Below are 6736 nucleotides of genomic sequence, written 5' to 3' on the forward strand. Positions count from 1 at the left end.
TAAACTACACGGGTATACAACAATCTCCTGACCATACAAAGTGCTCGTGTTACTCCGGGACACAAGAATTATAGCAAAACATTCCTATAAGGAGGGGGCATCCTAAGAGGAATGTAATAGTCTTAAAACTTTAAGATGTAGGGTTTATAAAAATTCAAAAAAAAATCACTTTTTATGCCCCTTTTATTATAGTCTACGGCCTACGGCCTTCCTTTTTATCCTCCCTGTTAGCATGTACCATGTTTCAGTTTTCTTATGACATAAATGAGCTCTAATGACGCCATATAATTACTAATTCACGCAAACACGAACATTACAAATGAGTGTGAATGTGCAGGTGAAACCTGTGACCGCCGGTAGCGCGGATGCAGAATAAAGGTATTTGGCGGTACTGCAGACTTCCAAGAGCCCCAACACCGGCCCATTTAAACATAAAGGCATGCGGTCACCTGCTCACTAAACCGGCTCTCCTTGGCATTCTGTACCGGCGGCAGGGCGACCACGAACCCCAAACACACAGGGAGCAGGAGCGGGTTCATGTCCTGTCACTCGTACCGGAGTCCCTCACAGCATTCTGACACAACGTCGCTTCCTGCTTCCTGCTCAGCTGGCGAGAAAAGAGCGCTGGGATTGGTCCACGCATTCTAGCGGCTTAATGCTCGCTCATTATTGGTCAGAACTGATGACACGTCCTCCCAATAGCAATGCGCACCCGCCATCTTTATTCCTGGCAGCGATTACGCTACTGTTGCGTGATCCGTTGCTTTTTTATTTATCTGTTTTGTGTACGGAATTCGTGTGGATTCTCATAACACTGTCTATATGTTTATTATCTGAAGCAAAACGATTGTTGAATAAAATAAATATTGTTTCCAATATATAATACTTTATCCATGCTCACTCACCCTTACACATAGACATTCATGCTCAAAATATATTTTCTGTAAGATATAACAAAATATTTTTCTGTATGATTACGTGTGATGTAAAGTGGAATAGCCTCTGGGCTATTACATAACTTTTAAGTCACTTAAATGCAAAAAAAAAGCATGTCAGTTGTGACATTAAGTCACATAAAAATGATGTATTTCCAATCTTTAATCAATGTGCATTGCTATAGAATGCTTGATTCTTGTTTTGGAATCCACACAAGATATGAAATCTGAGATCGGTCTAAGCTTTTCCTTCAAGCATGCGAGCACGGTTTAATTGTTTTATTATTCAACATAAAATTTCCAGGTACTTAAAATCTAAATTTGTAAAATATAGCAAGGAAAAGGTATTTTTGCCAAATAGTAAAAGGAATTTTATTGGTGTAACAGTGCTATCCGCGTCAGGTTGGGTCTCTACTCTCCCTTGTTGAATTTGTCCTCATCAGTGTTCAAAAGCAGAGGAAATCTCCTCCCTGCGCAGATTCCAGATCTGATTTAGAGCACGGTGGTTGCCCATCAGACGGGACTGGGGTCTACTCGTGATCTTTTTCGTAGATACCAGTGAATGAAAACCACCAGCGCTCCCATAACCATTACAATGGCCGCACTCATTATCACTGCCACTAATGTTGTTTGAGGGATCCGGATGAATGAGGCGTTCTGTAAGTCTACACTTGGGGAGTCAGATCTTACGCATGAGTTGTCTTTTCCATTATATTCGTATAAAGGGGAACAGGAAGTGCAATTATTGGCAGACGACCCTTTACACGTAAAGCAGGATGGGTGGCAAGCGGCACAAGAACGAACAAGGTGAAAGCTGCTGGGCTCTGACACCTCCGCTCTCTGCGTAGACTTAAAGTATTTGGCAGGGCAGTAAGATAGACAGAGCTTTCCAAAGGTATAATATGGTGCCAAACATTCTATGCACGACCCATTTCTATCCCGCCTCAGACACTTTCTCATGACAGACTTCTTGATTTTCCTGGACATCATGTGTTCATCTGTCCCGTACAAAATCAACGTGACGTGATGTAGAAATCCGTGGTTGGTGTAGCTTCCTCTGTTCCTAAATTCTAAGGTCCAAAGGCCCAATGGATTTTCATCCCAAGATTGTGTGGTCATGAAGGACCAATCTCTGTACCCATCAGTGCTGGTATCATGTGGTCTCTTGCCCATCAGCACAGAACGGGTGCCCATAGGACTGGTAAGATAGATTTCCAGGTCACCTCTGCGACTGTAGCTGAGGGTCATTTGGGCTTGGACATGCTCAAGGGATGTTATGTGATTGGGGGACCCAGAACAGGCAGTGACATTGTAAGTCAAAATCAGATCTGAATGCACTCTTTTAGGGGTGCTCACAATTGTTATGAGGCACTTTCTTTGAGGCTGCGTTGTCTCCCATGTTTCGGCCAGCTCCACTACTCGTCCAGCATGCAAGAGTCCGTAGCCGAAAAAGTGGCTCACTTTTCTTCCCACTCCATTTATGACCCAATCGTCAGCCATTAGGTGGGCAGGACTGGACGCTCTTACCACGATATGTTGTATATCCCTCCATGTAAGAGCTGGGTTTGCCTCCAATGCCAAAGCAAGGATCCCGGCAGCAAGTGGAGTGGCGGCTGAAGTCCCGGTGTGTTTATCTGTACACGTGTGGCGTATATCAGTGGTGATAAAAGTCTCTTCCTCACCACCACCGCTGCTGTAAGTGCTTGTAAGTTTGCATGCACACGCCTCACTGTACCAAGGGACTGTTCCATGATTTGTGACACCCCCAACAGCAACAGTGTAGATACTGTTGGAGTAGCCGTCACTGTTGCAGTTGTCATTCCTGCCACCGTTTCCAGATGCCCAAACAAAGATAGATCCAAGGCCACGGCGGCCATTTAGTATTCCTTTGTAAAAAGCCTCAGAAGACAACACTCCTGGTCCATCCAGTACCTTTCCATCATCAGTGGGACCCCAGCTGGCGCTATAAATGTCAATATGCTGTGGGTTCAAACTCAACGACTGAGCTTCAACAAAGTCTGTGACTATCCCATCCAGCATTCGCACACCTCCTATTCTAGCGTTGTATGCTACTCCAGCGCCGCAGATATCATTATTGGCAACCGCAGCCACCTCGCCTGCACAGCGGGTCCCGTGGTTGGTCTCATTAGATGAGTTATATCGGGGCTGAGGGTCAGGATCGTCGTCATTAAAATCTTAACTCGCTTCCGGATCATAGTTTAATGCGAGATCGGGGTGGTCCTTTTCAAGCCCATCATCCAGAACGGTCACCACCACGCCTCGTCCGGTATATCCACGGTTCCAAGCAGTCTGGATGCCTAAGTCAAGATTTTTACCCAGGTACCACTGCAAGCTGAAGAGGGGGTCTGTGGGAACCATACTAGGCTGTCTTTTCTCCCTTCTCCTCAGCGTCTGCTGCTCAAACCAGCTAACCTTGGGTTCTTTTTTCAGTTGAATATTTCTACCCCAGTGAGGGCTGAAGGATTTCCTTTGAATGCCACGATGAGATAAATGGTAGAAATCACTGCCAAGCACCACCTGGCCAAGGTTGATGAAACCGAATTTCTGTGCAATACGTTCTGCCTCTACAGAGCCATCAGGTATGTGCACAGCCCAGCTATTTGTGTAAATCTCCAAAGTAAAGATCACATGGATCAGAACAGTAACAACGAAAACCAGAGCTATGCTCCTCATCTTGTACTGTCAGCTTACAAAAGCATCTGTTGGCCTAACGGCCAGTGCTTTTATAACCTACACTATGTCACAGTAGAAGGGCGTGGCACATCTGTTACATCACAATAGCAGGGCGGGGCTCGGAACTCTCAGCGACAAGCCGGCTAGACAACGCTTACAGTTATGATGTCAATATATAATTCTGAAACAGTAGTGTGTGATTATATATATATATATATATATATATATACACGGTATATACACACACACACATATATATATATCACACACAGACTACCATTCTAAAATGTGGGGTCACTTGGAAAATAAATGTCTAGCTGTAACAATTGCAAAAGGGGTTTTCTAATTATTGATTAGCCTTTTAAATTTAAACTTGGATTAAACACAACGTGCCGTTGGAACACAGCTACAATCATTCAGTCATTTATAACATTAATGATGCCTGTGCTGTATTTCTGATGCATTTCATGTCATTTTAATAGACAACATTCGTTTTCTTACAAAAAGAGAGACAGATCTATGTGACCTCGTACTTTTGAATGGTAGAGTATATATATATATAATTATATATATATATATATATATATATTGCCAAGAGAACGCCAAGTATAAACAAAACCCTTGGGGACTCTAATCAAGATAATCTAACAGAGTAATAAAGTGACATTTAAAGAAGCGACGTGATTAAGGGTTCAAAATGGTGTAAAAAAGGCACGAGAAGACAAGCAGTCGCAGGGTCGGCCCCTGTACTTACGCCACTGACCAAGATGGCTCCGGATATAAAAACATCAAATCCATGGCATGTAGCTGTATGTCCTGACTGAGTGGTGGCGGTTAACACAGTAAGGGAATATAGATATGAATGGGATCGGCATATTGTTATCCCGACTCCTGAGTGAAGATGCGAGTCTGCAGTCAAACTCTATTCCTATGTTTCTTTTTTTTTTTGATTCCCATTGCTATGTTTCATGTACAAAGTGAAATATGTTTTAATGATCCCTTTTTTTCCCAGTGTGATACCCACAGTGTTAGCAAATGCATACACACGTATATAACCCTGGGGGGACCTGTGGGATCAATAAGGATGTCCTCCATGATGAGAGAGGCACAACCAGGGTTCATGGAATTTTATTAAGGAGAAAAACTACACAAAATCCTGATCCGTTTCATACATTTATTATACATCTATGCACATACATATATTCCATTTAATCTGTAATAATTGAAAACTGTTCAGATCTTTAGTCATAATATAAACAAAAGCCACATAATAGCTTGATTTATACTTTCTATGCCGACTATCCGTTTTAATGGGTTAACTACTTCCATGTATGCTTATGGTGAACATTTCGCCCTCACAAACACGGCAGCTCCTTGAGATGAGGTACAGATGGCAGACCGCGCGGAGGGCACTGGGTGTACAGAACGGCACTAGAAGCATGAAATAAATACGTTAAAAACAAAACACTGTATTTGTTGTTCGGTTTTGTTTATAATCCAGTCCCTCGTTTGATTGCTGCTAAAACACCGACATGTTTAGTGCGGCTGGTAACAGGCGGTGACCCGCCAACACGTCCTCTTCATGCGGAAGCTTTATATATATACGAGACCAGAGTTCTCCTCATTCCACGGTAAGCTGGACACTGTCACTTTGACCGTGCTGATCGTGTTTCCGTGCTGAAAAACATCAAGAATATTATCTTTTATTTATAATATAATATATATTTAGAATATATTCCTATAGTCCATACATTCAGAGTCTGACAAAACTAGAACTGACAGATTAAAAACGATCATTTACGTTAAGTAAATAGAGACCGGTCCGTAAACTTACAGTCTAGAGGATATTTCGATTCAATGGCCACCATCCTAGATTAAAACGCAAAAATTAACACATCTACCACTTTTGCTCCGGTTACATAGTTACATAGTTACATAGGCTGAAAAAAGACATGCGTCCATCAAGTTCAGCCTTTCCTATATCTGTTAATTTGTTGCTGTTTGATCCAAAAGAAGGCAAAAAACCCTGGCTTCGCTCTTTCCAATTTTGCACTTACCAGGGAAAAAAATTCCTTCTTGACCCCAAAATGGCAGTCAGATTTCTCCTTGGATCAATAAGCTGTTTCCCCATAATTAAAGATTATATCCCTGAATATTATGTTTTTCCAGGTATCCATCCAGTTGCAGTTTAAACGTCTGTACAGACTCTGATAAAACTACCTCTGCAGGCAGAGAATTCCACATCCTTACTGCCCTTACTGTAAAAAACCCTTTCCTCTGCTTTAGTCTAAATCTCCTTTCTTCCAGTCTAAATGCATGACCACGTGTCCTATGCATAGTCCTGTTTATGAACAGATTTCCACACAATGGTTTGTATTGGCCCCGAATATATTTATATAATGCTATCATATCCCCTCTGAGGCGACGTTTTTCTAAACTAAACAGATTAAAATTAGTTAACCTTTCTTCATAACTATATTGCTCCATTCCTTTTATTAATTTTGTAGCCCGCCTCTGCACCCTTTCTAGTGCTATGATATCCTTCTTTAGAAAAGGCGCCCAAAATTGCACAGCATATTCAAGGTGCGGCCTTACCATTGATTTATACAGAGGCAAAATTATATCTTTATTCCGCGACTTGATGCCCCTTTTTATACACGACAATACCTTACTGGCCTTAGCAACCGCAGACTGACACTGCACATTGTTGCCTAGTTTGTTGTCTATAACAATTCCCAAATCCTTCTCATTTGTCATTACCCCTAATTCACTACCGTTTAGGGTGTAGGTTGCTTGTGCATTCGCTACCCCGAAGTGCAGGCCCGGACTGGCCATCGGGCACACCGGGCATTTGCCCGGTGGGCCGGGCCACGGCAGGGCCGCATTTACTTAGGGGCTGATGGAGCTGCAGCTCCAGGCCCCTACCTACGGCCGCATTAACGCAGGGCATAAGGGGCACCTGCCCCTTAAGCCCGCCGCAACTGCAGGTCCGCCACTCTAGGGGGCCGGGAAGTCCCCACCAAGGCCGGCCTTACAGGTCTGCGGCCGCACAGGGTTTAAATAAAAACATCAGGTTTTTTTTTCAACTTTATTTAACATCCTCCATG

At 43.0% G+C, this 6736-nt stretch overlaps 1 pseudogene; it reads right to left on the reverse strand.

The window, feature by feature from the left end:
- Nucleotides 1-545: 545 nt before the first annotated feature.
- Nucleotides 546-3629, reverse strand: LOC149276421 (proprotein convertase subtilisin/kexin type 4 pseudogene; annotated as a pseudogene).
- Between the last annotated feature and the right edge of the window lie 3107 nt (nucleotides 3630-6736).

This window comes from Sceloporus occidentalis, unplaced genomic scaffold (genome assembly GCF_023333645.1).
Source record: "Sceloporus occidentalis isolate IW3139 unplaced genomic scaffold, rSceOcc1.0.p SCAF_240, whole genome shotgun sequence".
NCBI lineage: Eukaryota > Metazoa > Chordata > Lepidosauria > Squamata > Phrynosomatidae > Sceloporus > Sceloporus occidentalis.